Here is a 16,068-nt window from a genome sequence, read left to right on the forward strand (position 1 = left end):
CTCCGGTCAAGGTCTTGCCTTTATTGTGGTGCACATGAGGTTGCTGAGAGCTGTTGAGGGTTTGCAGAGTGAAGGGACTGGGATCCGTAGGGATCACGGGGCAGGGTGGTACGCAGCATGTGTGGGGTCTGGATGTGGGAAGGTCCCAGGCTGTTTGCCCAGGGGAGTTTCTGCCTCTGGCTGCTGGTGTTTACACCACAGCGGTGGAGCAGGGACAAGAGGAAAGGTGCTCTGGTTGTTCCTCAGCTGCAGCAGCTCCTCACCTGTTTCATGGCTGCTGATTCCATCCAGAACTGCAGGCATGATGCTCCTTCTCTCTCAGCTCCAGAGCAGGGTGGGATGTGTGCCCAGGGACCCTTGTGACCCCCAACAAGTAACTCTGATGTGTCTCACGGGTCAGACCATTGCTGAAAGCACAAGTCATGTTTAGAAGGATAGTCTTCATGGCCCAGTTCAGAAGCTGAGCTGAGTTTTCGAGCTGCCAAAAGAGCTTCAAGCCCTCTCCCTCCTGGAAAGAGCCCTGGGGGCACCACCTGAGCTGAGCCGAGAAAGGAATACGGAGGAGGTGGAGATGGGGTAGGACAAGATGCAAGAGGTAGATGGAGATGGAAGGTGTTAAGGGACAGTGAGGAGAGAGGCAGAGAGAGGCAAAGAGGGAGCAGTGGAGGGACAGAGAAAGGGGTTCTTATTTCCAAGGGAAGATGAGTCAGGGAAGGGAGGTAGGAAGCAAAGGAAAATCTCAGGAGGGATGGAGAAGCAGGAGGAAATGACGAAAATTAGCCTGGGGGAATTTGCTCAGTGAGGCCCCTGGTTGGGCAGCTCTGGGTCTGGAGGGGGTTGCCAGGTGCTGCTCGGCAAGGGTTTGAGTCACAGCAGATCTCACCGCGTCTGGGAAATGTCCTGGGCTGGAGCCGGGAAGCGCCGGAGGCAAAATTGTCCGGTGCCACTGTCCTCTCCCCAGCCAGTGGGCTCAGGCTTTGCAAGGACAAGGAGGTGCTTTGGGAACAGTCTGACTCAGGAATCCCGTTTCATTCTCCCCGCCTTTGTTTTGCTGTTCTCTCCCCCCTCCTCCTTTTTCTTTGTCTGCTAATGCACAGCAGATGGGAGGAAATGCCATTTTAAATGCCACAGCATCCTGATGAAATGCGATGGGTTATGGCAATCTCGGATGAATCATGGCATTGTTTTGTGCACACGGCTCTGCTGCTGCTTGGCCTCGCTTGGGCAGCTTTCTCCCTCCAGCTCTGCAAGTACACCGAAATCGATCAGGCATCCCCAGCAGCCTGGTGGCAGGTGCCTTCCCCGACCTGGGTGTCCAAGTGACATCCATTAATTTCACCATCCACATTTCTGGAGGCCAAACCAAGCCCATGACACTTTGCCAGTAGTGAAAACAGTGTTTAGTTTTGAAAGATTTACTCCACATTTCCTCTGGGGACTTCAGGGGTTATAAATGATACTCAGTCCTCCTATTATGTTCACAGGATTTTTGCACAAGGTGGAAGAACGAGATGAAGGGAGCCTGACCTGGTGAATCAAAGCCCTCCACAGCACCTCCAGTTTACCCCTTGGCCCCTCTGGAAAGCTGTGTCCCCACACCTGCCTCCTCCTTGGCCCCAGAGCTAGGATGGACTCACAGAGCCAAACCTGAGGGCTGTGATGTGGCCGCTTGCTGTTGGGGCTTTGCTTGGGGTGATCTGATAATTTCCCCGAATCTATGAGGCAGGCATCAAATAATATTGACTCACTCTCTGGCAGCTTGCTGCCAGATGAGAAGGAGCAGCTCAGAAGTGAAAAGAAAAATATTAAAAATATATATATATATACACCATATCCCAACAGCTCCATCACTGGAACTCAGAGCGACCCAGCCCTCTTAGTTTCAAACTAATTAACTGAGGGGGGAAAAAGTCACCTCTAAGCCTGTGGAATATAAAGCAGTCTTTTAAATTTGGTAGCTGAAAGAACAGATTTGCGAACTCCAACGAGCAGAAGACGTGACATTAACATTTCGTTGCAATATGCTTAACAGCCTCGATGGGAAGTGTGTCTCTGGCTGTGCCTCGCTGCCTGTGTGTCTGCTGGCGTGGCAGTTATTCAGCGCTGGCACTGAACCTCAAGGAGCATTAAGCCATTTAATTTCTCATTTTTTGAGGGGGTTAGATCCAATACACATCGATGCAGAGAGCAGAAGGGCTGTTGTTATTAATCAGCCCCCAGCCCTGCTTTCCCGCAGGCTCTTGCTCTCCTTTGTAAGCCTATCCCTGTTAAAAGGCCTGGCAGCCTCGCGTGCAGCACGGCCAACACCAACAGCCACAACAGCTCTGCTGTGTTGATCCAGGACTCAGCAGCTCTACCTGGGAGGAGAGGGAAGGGGCTCTGTTTGCCTTCGTGAAGCCAGGGATCCGGGGTATTATTTTTCTCCCATCGGGCATCCTTTGCTGCTCCAGCTGGAGTCCAAAGGCACGCGGCAGGAAAAGGAGGGGAAGGGGGCAGCAGGGGGAGGCAGGAGCTGCTTGTGCCGGGGTTGTGCTGTGGACCTGAGCCGTGGTTTGTGTCTTTCCAGCATCCTGGACTTCCTCAGCTCCATTCTGACCAGAGCAATACTCTTGCTCCTGGTTAAGTGCCACTATGTGAGACTGAGAAAGGAGGGACAATCCCTTGTTTTTCAGCACTGAGCTGCCCCACCACTGTGGCTGTATCCTAGTACTTTGCCTCAGGACAGCTGGCTCTTGCTTGTGCTCCCACCAGACCAGCAGCATTTGTCCCCCCAGCCTGGCAGCCTCTATCCCCTAGCCCCTGACCATAACCACCACCTGTGGCCAGCTGGTTTGCTCTCAGTTCCTCCCAGTGTGGAGTCTGGGAGGCTGGGAGAGAGAGGAAGCCTTGCTGGGAAGGCTCAGCAGGATGGATCATCCAGGGGTGGATCACTGTGAGGAGCATCACTGTGCAGCAGCATGTCCCACCACCCTCCCTGTGGCACCATCCTGCCACGTGCCAGCAGTGGGGATGCAGAAATCTGAAAATGGTAAAAAAAAGAGAGAGAGAAAAACAGTAAGAATTTTGGCCTCTCTTTCTGAGGGTTTCTGCTTTGTACATTAGCATCCCTTCCCGGTCCCCTTGTGCTTGAATGTGGCTGCTGGGCACGAGAGAGTGCCATTAATGGGCTCTTGATGTGTGTTTATTTCGTTTAGCACATCCTGAGAGCCGTGCTGAGAGCCTCGGAGACGTTCATTACGCTGATTGCTTTCCCTGCTTATGAAGATGGAAAAAGCCACAGCGGTTAAGGGAGCGGAGTGGACAGATGCCAGATGTATTAGTGCTCTGGGCAGCTATGGAGGACTCCTTCCTTAGGAGTTTTGCCTCAGGTGGAGGAAAGTGAGAAGAACACATCTTCCCTGGGACCTGCACTCATTGACCAAGCAGCTGTGGGTTGAGGGGGGACCCCACAAGGGACATGAGACTCTGCAAGGATCTACCCTGCTCTGGCAGGGCTCAGTCTGAAAGCAGGGGAGACATCCAGCATGAGCCCTGCCTCGTGTCACAGTGCTGCCAGCCCTTCCTGATGCTTGAGGCATGAGCAGCCATGGGCAGGCAATGGTCCTGCTCAGAGCATCCTCATCCTCTAAAAGTGTGAGTGCTGAGCCAGCCTGACTGGCTGCAGCCCAATCCCTCTGACCCTGCCCAGGCAGCCGCAGAGGGGTGGGTGGGTCACCCAGCACAACCTCTGCTCTCGGGCAGCACAAGCTCTGCCTGTTCTCTGCCAGACAGGACGGTGGGCAGGATGGAAAGTTTGTGCTCCTGGTACCCAAACCCGTCTGCTCCTGGGCTTCCCAGGTGAACTTTGCCTCTGCTCAAGCGGGACACAACGCCACGCTGGCTCCAAGCACGTTCTCCAGATTGATGTGACTTTGATGAAAAGAAAAACTCAGGTTGTTGTTTTGAGAAAAACTCAAGTTTTAAGGCAGGAGCAACCTGTACACATGTGTTTGTGAAGAAGTAACATGTGGGGGGACCAGATTTGGACCTGCACTGATGGGGACAGCCAAGATGGGCTTCTGTAGCAGCATTAGTCCCTGTTCTCCCTGCCGTGCCGAGGGGACAGCATGGCCTGAGATGCCCATTTATCTGTGTATGACAGCGATACACAGGAATTGCAAACAGATTTTTGCCTTATCTTGCTCGAGGGTTGTTGCAGTACGAGGATTTATTTTGGCTTTTCTGCCAAAAAAAAATGTATGCAGAGATCCCACCAAAGCACATGTATATATGTTTCTCTTGGAAACAGAAGAAAACCATTATCCGAAAAAGCCCTGCACTGTTATTAATCTCTGGGGCTTTATCCAAGTTCCATTAGGAATCTGGACATACTTGAAATGGCTTTCAGATAAAGCTGAATGAAACTCTCTCTCTCTCTCTCAGCGGCTGATGTGGTGTAATTTCCTAGCTGAGATTTGGGTGGGTTGGGAATTGGGTAGGAGATTTTCAGCCACCTAAAGTGGGAAGGAGGGAGTGCCTTAAAGCAACCCAATCTGAATGACTCGCAGGCACTTTCCACGGCTTGCTGGGAACATGGGGTGAGCAGGGATGTCTTGGTTGAGGGAAGCACTTCCTTCAACTTGAAATTGCCTTGGAGACTCCTGACTCATGGGGCAGGAGAGCTGGGAGAACCTCCTCCGGGGGAGGACAGCCTCCCCTAATCCCTGGGAGCAAAAGGCCAAAGCAGGGATGCTGGAACGAGTACGCTGAAGGCGCTCCCCTGCCTTCCCTGGACCAGGGGTCCGGGATGTGGCCACCTCAAAGCCACAGCAAAGCTGCCAGCCACAAGAGGGTGACAAAGTGCCATCCTGTGCTGTGGTGGCCCTGGACAAACCCAAAGGTGTCCCGGGCTGGCAGAGGACAGCAATCCCCTTTGGAGGGCAACCAGAGACTCTTGGAAAGTCCTTGATGAGAGAGAGTTCTGGCTGGAAATGGGATGCTGGTACTGAGGAGCTGGGGACGTTTTATTCCACCTAGCTTTAGTTAGCATCAGTTCTGGCATCAGCAGACCAATTTTGTTTCCAAAAGCGGGGAGAACTCCCCAGAATTACTGTAGCAGATCGGGAGAGAAGCCTTGCCCTTGCTCCCCCTTGGTGGTCTAATGCGAAACCCATGTTTTATAGTAATTTTACAAGAACAGAGAGCTGCTCCATGTCTGTCTTTTGTACTCACAGAGAGCTTGTGGCCAGCCAAACCTGCACCTCCCTGTGCTCCAACCGTGCTGGGGCTTGGAGACGCAGATTGGTGGAGGAGCCGCCTGAACTCAGACAAGGTTGGGATGGAGGCAGCTTGGTGCCACTGGAAAGGATGCTCCAGGAGCGTCTGTGCCACCTGACGTGATACTGAGAGTGAAAGATGCTCCTGTTCCTCTTCTTTCTGCCTGAGATGCCCCCAAGGTGCCAGTGTGTGGTCGCCCTGGACATGTCACACCTCACAGGCTGCAGCCTTCTGCATGTCCATGGCCCTGTACTGCTGGTTGTCTTATGGCCCTATGGGGGCTCTGTTGGGGATCCCAGTCCTTGTGGCCTTCCCTGGGGAGAAGCAGTGGTCCCTTCTGCCTCTTCTCTCTCCCTCTGAGGCGGTAGCATCACCCATGGTGTACTGTGGTCAGGGACCAGGGAGCTCCCTGCCGGATTCTGCAATTGTGCTTCTAGGAGGACACCCCGTGCTTCTGAACAGCTGCCCAGGGCCCGTCCAAGATCGAAGACTGAAGTGCTCTGGGAGGTTTCCAAGCCGGAATCTCACCCTCCCTCCATCCCAGGAGGTTGGGCCAGCGGGTGTGGGCTCGACGGCGTCTCCAGCCTGGAGCACCAGCCCGCTCCCTTGCAACTTCATCTGGGCTGGGATGGGGAGAGCCCGCAGTGCAGCAGGCAGGAGGGTGGCTCTGCCAACCTCTGATCTTATCTGCTGCTGAGAGAGGCTGGTGCAGGCTGGCCCTGCCTCCCGGGAACGTCGGGCTGCCTGGGCAGCATTTTCCCATGGGCGTGGAGTCGTTTTACCCCTCACGCTGTTGCAGGAGTGCACGTATGCATATGGCACATTGGGATGGATATTTGCAAATCCCCTCGCTCCTGACTGTTGTTTATGCTGTTACTGGTAAAAAGACAAGGGCACAAAAGGGTGATTTCCCCCTAAGTGCTCCGGGAGGTGCACGTGTGGCAGGGACATGGGGTGATGTGAGGGAGGGTGTGTGCCTGGGTAGCACGGGCTTTTTCTTGCAGCTGCAACTTCTTCACTCAGTTTACACTCCAAGGAGATTCTTCTCTGTTCTTTTTAAATACTAGAAGTAATTAGAAGCTGCTTATGAGTAATTGCTTGGACTAAGCAGTCTGGTTTCATTTAAGCGGTTGGTATGAAATGCCTGATGGTTTAGTAGGGAAAAAAAGTAAGAGAGGCTCTTTTAGACTCCCAGGAGCTGCCAGGGGGTTAAAGCCCACCTTTCCTCACCCATCTGGGACTGTGAAACCCTCCAAGAGGGAGGTGGGAGAAAACATTTTCTCCTGTGAGAAGGGTGGGGAAGGCGGAAGAGGGGCGCTGGTTATGCCAAAACTAACGGGGCCAGGGTTTTTCATTGAGAACAGCTGATCCTGTGCTTACTTTCAGTCCCACAGCAACATACAGGAACATTTTCTGCCACTCCCCAAGGCAGAACTGTGAAAGCCTAAAGCCAATGTTAACGACCGGCTTGCAACACGCTGGATTTTACCGACCTCAGTGAAAATTGTGACAATAAATCTGCCTCAGGCTCCAGTCGTTAAGTTGTCCTCAATACCACAAAAATCCCTGCAGATTCCGTGTTTACTTTGGCCCTGCAAAGGCCGTGGTCTGTTACAGTGTTAATGGGAAGAGAGATTTTCGGGGCCTTGGACGCGGCGGCGCTGGTTTGGATGAGCCGGCGGCAGGAGCGGATGGAGGGAGCGGGCTCCGTTTGGTGCCTTCAGCACATTTTATCAGCTTATCCGATCCGTAGGCAGATGAAATAGTGCAAGTCAGGCGGGGTGAGAAGAGATTTCCCAACAGGGTAAGCAGGCATTTGGAGACGGGAGGAGTGTGGGAACTGCAAGGGAGAGGAAGGTTTGGGACCTGGGGCTGGGGAAGGCTCTGTTCCCTTCTCCTGGCAGAGAGCTCGGGCTGAGGGGCAGGATCCTGTGTTCGGCACCCCTTTGCACAAGATCTGTATTTATCCCGCTCCTCATGCTGGAGGCACATCCTGATGCATCCCAGAGACCATCCTGGAGATGTGATGCTGAGGAGCTGGACCAGGGCTGACCTGCGCAGCCGTTCCCGTGTTATCCCCGCATCCCTGGGCTCTGGTCACCTAGCAACTGTGCATCAGATCGCACGGCAGCCTTAAATGAATGGTGTTCAGCAGGACTGTGAACCCTGCCGGGCCCCACATCCGCATCTCCACTGCTGCAGCCTCGGCTCTGGCAGCTCTGCAGTCGCCAGCACACAGTCTGTCATGTGCTGCCAGGGCAGCTACATAATCCGCGCTCATGCTTTCCCCTTCCCAAATCCCCTCCATCATCCCGGATCTAAGCCAGTCCTGTGGCACCTGGCACACCGGGAGCTGCTTTCAGCATTTTTGAGAATCAACTTCTCCCAGGGCGGGATCCCAACCCTGTCTTGACTTGGTTCGTGGGACTGAGTTACATCCCCTGTTTTCATTTAGCTTGGTGTTTAGGGGAGCTGAATATGGGTTATACCATTCCATTTATAATTTTAGCAAATCATGGTTGGATTTTGTTCCAGTCATTTTTTATCTCGACTAAAATGTCGGTTTTGAAGACCTATTATTAGCAATTTTGTGTATAGCTTCTGGATTACTGCGGATAATCATGAATCACCCTCTGCAGTAGTAATATAGGTACTCTAACCCTCCCAACAATCACCCTGTAAGTTATGCCTGCGATTACAAGCAGAAAATCCTCGATGGTAACGGGTGGGACTGGAATATGGGGATGATCCATATGATCTCCATACTCCAGATCCAGTGTCTGCAGAGCACATTTCTCCAACCTCCTTGTGTGTGGCAGGAGTCCTGGTACACATGCTGTGGTTCAGCTCCAGCTCCCTGTTCCAGCCTGGGACTTTGCTTCCAGCCCCTTCCAATCCCTTCCCTACATTTGTCCTGCTCGGTGCCCGTGTTGCCTTACATGGTCTCCCAGTGCTAGATTTGGTGCTTTCTGTTTAGGAAACTGCCTCTCTTCGCTTGATCTGGTGTTTTTAGTGGTGCTTGGTGGGCAGCTGCGTGCCCTGGAGTGAACAAAACTCACCCTGACCCATGGCTCCAGGAGGAGGCTGCTCCAGGCTCCTCTGCTTTGGAATGAAGTTACTAGCACCCCTCATAAAATCTTAGAATCATGAAGTTTGAAAAAGCTGTCTAAGATCATCACACCCAACCATTAACCCAGAATTGACAGTTTCACTCCTAAGCCATGTCTCTAAGCACCAAATCTACATGTTGTTTCAACACTTCCAGGGATGGTGATTCCACCACTTCCCTGGGCAGCCTGTTTCAATGCTTGACTACCCTTTCAGTGAAGAAATTTTTCTCAACATCCAATCTAAAGCTCCCCTGGCACAATCTCACCCTGCAGAGTTTGTCTGCAAATGCCATGTGCTGCCTCTGAGGAATCACTCCTGGAGTTTTCTGTTGGAGTGAAATACTCCCGTATTCTCATCAGTAAATTCAGCTGAGAGAAGCTGGGGTTTTTTTTTTCTCATTATTCTGCTCTGTTTCTCATTCAGGAGGGAGGAATACAAGCTCCAAAGTTTAATCCTAGATTCCTCTGCTGACAGAGCTCACTGCACAGCCAGGAAAGGAAGATCTGCTTGGCTTTGGGCACGGCTTTTACAGCATCATGGTTGTCCTGGACCTCTTCTCTGCTAGTTTAAGGTCCAGAGGGTATCTGGGTTTAAACCAGGACCTTCTGGTTTGACTCCTCTTGGGAAGAAATAGCAGTAACAAGGCTGCTGTGTTATAAACCCAGGGTGAAGGGAGATGTGGGTGCTCAGTGTTAAAAGCTCCATTCCCCCATTTCTTGGTTTCCACCCTGCTAAAATCTCTGTGGGCACCCTAGGCCTTCGAAGAATCTTCAAAGGAGGCAGCACACCCTCTTCTGTTAGCACTGAAGACTGATGAATAATAGAGTGGACCCACCCACTTGTACTTTAATCTGTCATGTTCTATGGAAATTAAGCCTTTCTCTTACAAGAAGGCAAACTGTGCTCTTGGCATCCTGGGTGAGAAAGAGCTCTCATCTCCTGCTGGATTATTGATTCCTTTTGTATTAAGCAACGCAGTGTCTAATTGGGCTCTTTGCCTGCTCTGAACTACTCCCCAGACAGCGCTCAACGGCACACAGACCTTTTGAAAGGGTGGGAGTGGGAGCTTCCAACACCTGTGCCCAGGGCTGGCTGCTGCCTGCAGGGATGGGGTGGGCAGAGAGGAGCTGCGGGGTCTGGCCGGACATGCTCCCCACCTTTTTCCAGCTCCAGCAGCGCGGTTTGTGGACAGCCTTGGTGTGAAACACTTTGAAATGCCCCTCCTGAGCTTTCCGACTTTGTCTCCTGCCAGGATGGAAAACAACCCTCGGTGCTGGCGAGCAGCGGCATCTCTGCCGCGGTCCCGCAGGGTGCTGAGGAAACACGTCCTGGATGGAGAGGCGTGCGTTTGCCCGGAGGGGGCACAGGTGCGAGCGCTGCTGGCACGGGCAGCTGTGTTTTCCTTGCGCTCAAGTGGGGTTGTAAACAAGCGGGGCGCTGAGGCCATCCTGCCCTGCCCTGCTGTGAGCTCAGCGGGGAGAAAGGGCTCCTTGTCCAGGGCAGGCACCTGAGCCAAGCCGGGGAGTGCTGGGCTTCGTGCTCCTCGTCCTCCTTGGCTCGGGGCAGCAAGCAGAGCTCTGGGTGGGCACCCTGCCCGCCGGCCGTCGCATCTCCTGCCAGCCCAAACCCACCGGCAGCCTTTGAAGGGGTTGCACCTGAAAGGGGAGATGGAATTTTAGGGCAGGCAGGAGCCAGGAGGCTGCCCAGCCCAGGGAGAGGATGGTCAGTCCCTTGCTCTGCTGTGGCTTGGGAGGAGAGCCAGGACCCTGGTGGGGTATTAGGAGGACATGGAGGGGCTGGGGCTGCTCCCTTGGACCCAGGAGTTCGCTGGGTCCCTGCATACCTGATGGCCGTGGCTGCTCCAGGAGGGAAGGTGCCACCAAAGGTGCCAGCTTGCAGCCTGGAATGGCTTTGGGATGGGGAGACCTTTGCCAGGCGGGTGCTGGGAAGAATTGCTCCTTCTTTCCCAGCCTGGGCGAGGCTGAAAGTGATGCCAGCATCTTGCATACTTTGAGGATTGAGGAGTTTCTGTGTCTCCCATGATAAATCGTGTCAGGAATGAAGGTGGGGGAGTCCAAAATCAATAAGCTGGGGAAGCCAGTGTCAGGGTCACATGGCAGTGCTGCCAGAAACCAGCTATGCTAAATGCTTAAATCCTTCCTTCCGCTGCCTTGGGACCTTCTCTGCTTCAAAGAGAGCCCTTGGAGGCCGGGGAACTGCTGACGGTTTTTTATACATGTTTTTTAGCAAGGCCTCAGTCCTGGAAGGTGAGTGTGCTGGGGGCAAAGTCAAGTCCACCCCAGGAGCCTGAGCCACGAGAGCCAGGCAGGACCAAGCCGTGCCCATGTGCCCACATGCTCTCTATCTTCCATCAAACACTGCCACACCTGGGCAGTTCCTCATCTCCAGCCTGTCCTGCTTGCAAAGCCAGACTTGAGCTACTTCCTGGCACCCTCTTCAAACTTGGGGATCCGCATCTGAACACATTCCTGGATCACAGCAAAGGGAATTCTCCATCCAGATTGCCAAGCCACGACGTGAGCCCTGGGGCTCTGCTGCGAAGCTCCAGTGGGGAGCACCTCGCTTCAGGGCAGAGCTGGATTTTGGGCTTGAGAAGAGGAAGCAGGATGAGGAGGGAGAGCACCCAGGCGATGTGGAAAGCTTGCCATAAGGCATGGGAAGGAGGGAGCAGTGCCAAACCCATGGGCTCCTCTCCAGCTCTTCAAAGCAAGTCGTTAGAGAGAGGAGAGAAGGCGGTGAGCTGCAGTTTCCCAGAGGGTGGAGAAAGGCAAGGGAAAGAATATTATGTGAAGGAAGGGAAGCTGATGGACTGAAGTCTCCTGAATGAAAGGGAAGGAAGAAAACAAACATGAGCAGGAAGGAGCAGAAGTCATTTCACAGGAGGATTTGCAGAATCATTGAGATGCATCATCACAGTGATCAAAAACAGAAGAAAAACCCCTTACACTAAGAGGAGCTTTTCTTATTCAAGGCTTTTATTTCCTATTTTGCTGGTACTGCAGGACCCAGAGAGGAGGAAGGGGAGCAGCAGTGTTTTGATGGGGAACAAACCCTGGCCAAGCCCAGCATGTGTTGTTAGAGGCTGTGGTTTACATTAGAAAAGACTCTAATACTGCGCTACGGCATCCAAGTGCATTTTGATGGTGATGATTATTTTCAGCTGCTCAAATGGTGTGAAATACAGGCAGGGAATTTACAAAAAAAGACCATTTGGCTTCCAGAAAAAAAAAAAAATCCAGAGCCTCTGTCAGAGGGACAGCTGATGCTCTCCTCTCTGCTCCATAACGTGCTACCCTGGCGGCTTTGGCATCCTGTGCCACGGCGGCTGCTGCACCGCTCCTCGTCCTTTCAGCAATGATCAGGGTTGCATAACCAGGAACTGATGCAGATTTGCTGTTTTCTCCTCCTCTGGCTCCAGCTCCCAGAGAGTGAATTATGGAGTGTTCAAAATCCCCAGCCCAAACCCCATCCCTGTAATCTGGTCGAAGTCTCGCCGCAGCGGTTGTCACTGGAAAATTGGTTTCTATCCACAGGGTCCATGTGGCCAGAGGCAGAGAGGTGGGCTGGGCTCTGTGTGGGAAAAATGAGGTCCTAGAGGGGGCAAAATAATATGGAGGGCTGGTGGGGAGGAGGCAGGTCCTGGTGCTGCCTGGCAGAAATGCTGCTTGCCTGAAATGCTCCGGGGAGAGAAGATGGTCCTTGGGGATGTCCCTGGAGGATAAGACACTGGGAAGCAAAGAGTGCTCATAACAGGGAGAAGTTCAGGACAGAACCATTCACCAGGTGGAGGGCATGATGTCCAGGACCACCTGGAGGCTCCCAAAGTCAGTGGAGAAGTGCTCACCTCCAGCCCCAACCTCTCCTAGGCTTGGGACTGGCGATGCCTCCAGCTTCTTTCCTTCACCACAAATTACGTGGCCAACCCCTTCTGTCAGCCTTTTCCCCCCTTTCTAGACAAAACAACCTTCCCCCATTCCTGGGGCTGCTCCCTTCTTCTCTAGACTTGCCTAGGCTCTTTCATCATGCCAATAAAAGAGTAAATACATCACACGTTGGCCAGGGAGAGTGGAAACCCTTAAACATCTGAGAGGCGACAGCGACAAGAGGTGTTTCTTCGAGGCTCCCTGATGCCCTGTTAGGTCAAATGTCTTGCTCTGAAGCAGGAGAGAGGGGACTTATTAAAAACCTTTCATTTTTCTGATTTTTAAGGTCCTGTTTCAGCAGGCCGGAGGCCGAGGCGTGAGTGGGGCTGTCGAAGGGGAAGGGCAGTGAGCTGACGGCGTGCAAACAGATTGTGCAATATTTGCCTTGCACAGAGCTCCCATTGTAAAGCCTGGGAGTTCTGCTTCCAATAAATCCCCTGCCATAATGCCCCATTGATGGCAAGAGAAAGGCAGTATTGAGGGCTGAAACAGCTATGGCCCCAGGAAGGGTTAAAAAATAAAGAAAAGGGGGGAAAAAAGTTTAAAAAAAAAAAAAAGAAAAAGAAAGATTTGAGGCTTAGTTTTAAACTTTGCTGTGTGGCCCTCGTGGCAGATCGCAGGCGCAGAGAAATATGTGGAGCCTGTTTGCATAACCCCATTTGCAGCGAGCGCTTTCGGAGCCAAAACGCAAGTGCGGCCGGAGCCGGGGGGCAGTGGGGAAGAAAAAAAGCAGGAAGGGCTGTGTTTATTTTCATTCTTGCCCCAGGCCACATAAAATTAAGAATTAAAAAGAAAATATATAAATTAATAATTAAATGTTTGGTCAGAGAACCAGCTGTGCAAATGCGAGGAGCTGTGCCAGCTGCAGGGACACGGAGGGACTTGCTCCAGGCACTGGGTAGGGTTTGATGCCTCGCAGGTCGTGTGCCTGGGTGTAAAAGCACCGAAAAGGAATGATTTTGGGCTTTGGTCGGTGACTTTACCCTGGCTGCTGAGTGATTCCTCAGCATGGGGAGTTTGGTTCCAGCCGGGAAGGGTGTGCAGGCACCTGGGAGGCTGGGTTGGGTGCGGGTGGGTGATGATGCTCTGCCCACAGCGCTGCTGCCAGCCCCACATCCAGCACCCAGCTCACCTGCTGGGCCTCCCCGTCACCCTGAACTGGTAATGCCACTGCAGACCAGGCTGGGAGGGAGATTCAGTGTCTCCTGTCACAGCAGCTGATGCGACAGGGAAGAGCGGGGCTGTCCTTGCCAGGGCAGATGCAGGACCAAAGCAGGCAGGGTCTGCTGGCTGGCTCAGCGCTCATGGCTGGGCCGGCTGCCAGGGGAAATCTCCCCATTCTGCAACACGTTGGAGCTCTCCAAGGAAGGTCCTGGCTCTTGAGGCACGTTGGAGTGAGGCTGGACGAGTCACTGCCTTGAATTAAGAGTGGTTGAGGGGTTGCCTGCAGGCCCTGAGTACTTTTTCCATCCCTAGACCTTGTGATGCATTAATCACTCTCAGAGCAGCTGTGCAGACAGCTTAAATCGTCCTGACCCCAAAACTCCAGACTTGTCATTTCTTCCTCCTCCTCCCTGCTAGCCACTCCCTCCTCCTGCCTCCTGTCATGAAAGCAGTGGGGCTGGCTGCAGGGCCCCATTGCACCCCATTTCCTGGGATTCTGGAGTATTTTCACTGTGCCCCTTTCTGCTTTTCATCCTTTTATCATTTCTTGGAGGGGCACCCAGAAAGTGTCCATATGCTGCTGAGACCCAGCCAGCTGTCCCTGAACCTTCTGAGCAGGGTCACTGCCAACAAATTCACTATTTATTCACCCTTTGGCTCTAGGAAAATCTCCCTCAGCTGAGTTAACCCTGCTGTTTCCTCCCCAGACCTGGGGCAAACCTGTGCCCGTCACTGATTTAACTGAGCTGGCTGCCCTGGCTGTCACAGAAGGTCCCCTCCCCACGTCAGCACGTGCCCATGTCCCTGCTGCCACCTCATTCCTTCCTTTCAACCCTCTGAGCTTTGGCCACTGACAGCAGCTTGAACTCAGGTTCACTATCCCAGCCTGTGCCTCCTCATCCTAAGGGTGTAAGCTGGATGTGACCCACCACACGGCTGTGGAGCAGCAAATCCACACACCCAGGAGGTGCTTGGCTCTGCTCTTGCTCCTCAGAGGTGGGATCCAGCCCTGCTCCTCGTAGGTGGGCTCCAGACCCACTCCTGTGGCCACACATCCCTTCTGCTGCCCCCTCCTGCACCTCCCTCCTGCTCATCCTCTGGCCCCAAGCAAGACATAGTTTATCAGTGATCTGTGTTGCCTTGAACACAGTTTCTCTGCCATGTCTCAGGCCTGACATCTTCAATTTCCTCTCTCATCTGTAATACTCACCCAAGTGGACCATTATTTATTGTTTGGAAAGAGCTCTGATTACAAGCCCTGGCGATAACTCTGTCTCTGCTTCGGGGTGTGTACAGAGCCATGTGCACAGGAGAACACAGGACCCTGGAGACAGGGATCCCCCGCCTCTATTTCCCTTCAGCCAGCTCCAGGTTTTTCCAAGAGGAGGATATTGTTCAAAACTAAAGGTGTTGGGGAAGAAAAGGGAGGCAAGTGGTGGGAAGGAGAGAGGAAAAGGGAGAAGAGAAGCGGGTGGAAGAAATGAGAGATGAACCCCTGGGGATTAATCAAACCTCACTGAAGGGCTTAGCCCAGCCCTTCTGAGCTGTTCACTGAGCAGGGGCTCCTGCCAGCAGGGAAAAGTACAGAACACAGTTTTCCATCCCTGCCTCCTGCTCCTGTCCCCTGCACCCCTCCCTGTGCTCCTGCAAGCCCCTGAGCCCCGAATGGAACTGGCTCTGTCCTGGTCCCTGTCCTTGACCCCAGCCTCTCTGTGTCTAAAGCTAGGAGGGAGGAGCCCATCCTCCCTTTGCTCCCTGGGAGTCCCTGGGAGTGAGGAGCTTCGTGATCCCTCCTCCCCGCTCCTCCATGATGTCCGGGGTCCTAGGGAGCAGGCTGGCGTGGGGCAGGGGGGACACTTGGGGACTGGAGGGTCAGTGGATGGACAGGGAGTGTGGGAGGAGCCCAGGGAGGGGACCTAAAGGAGGAGATATGGGAGGGGGACATGTAGTGGTCCTGGAGCTGTCTGTCTCATCTGCTCTTCTGAAGGCAGAGCCCTTGCAGACCCCCAGTGAGCCCCCACCACAGCCCTGCAGTTGTAAAGGCAGGTGGGGTGGCTGGGACGGGGCTATTGGGGTGCCCAGTGTACTGGGACCCCTCAGGTCCCCCTCATTTTGGGACTGCAAACAGCCACAGACTCAGCTCCCAGCTCTGACAGGGGTGAGCGAGGTTTTGTGCTACCAAAATCCCCCTTCCTGAGCCATGTCCTTCTCTGGGAAAGTGAGGGGGACAAGGTGCGTACCAGGCACGAGGGCCTCCTGATCCCTGCAGAGGGAATTGCACGGGGCCATTGCTCATCTCTGCCAAAACACCCCCTGAAGCATCAGGGCACTGGCTGCTTATCCCAGCACCCCAAGCTCAGATCGGTACCCCTGCACTGGCAGAAGTCTCTGCTTCCCACCAAACCTCGTCTGGCTGTGACAATGGCCCTTTGCTGCCCCAGTTTCCCCACTTGGAGAATGGGTGCAGCAGCACCCACCACTCCTTAGTGCTCTGCAGGTTCCCGGGGTGGTTTTATTAGCACTGGGGGTGTTCAAACAAGTTTTTTCTGCTTCTCTTTGATCGGGATTTATTTGGATGGTGATCCTGTCAGTG

Source organism: Hirundo rustica, chromosome 14, assembly GCF_015227805.2.
Source record: "Hirundo rustica isolate bHirRus1 chromosome 14, bHirRus1.pri.v3, whole genome shotgun sequence".
Lineage (NCBI taxonomy): Eukaryota > Metazoa > Chordata > Aves > Passeriformes > Hirundinidae > Hirundo > Hirundo rustica.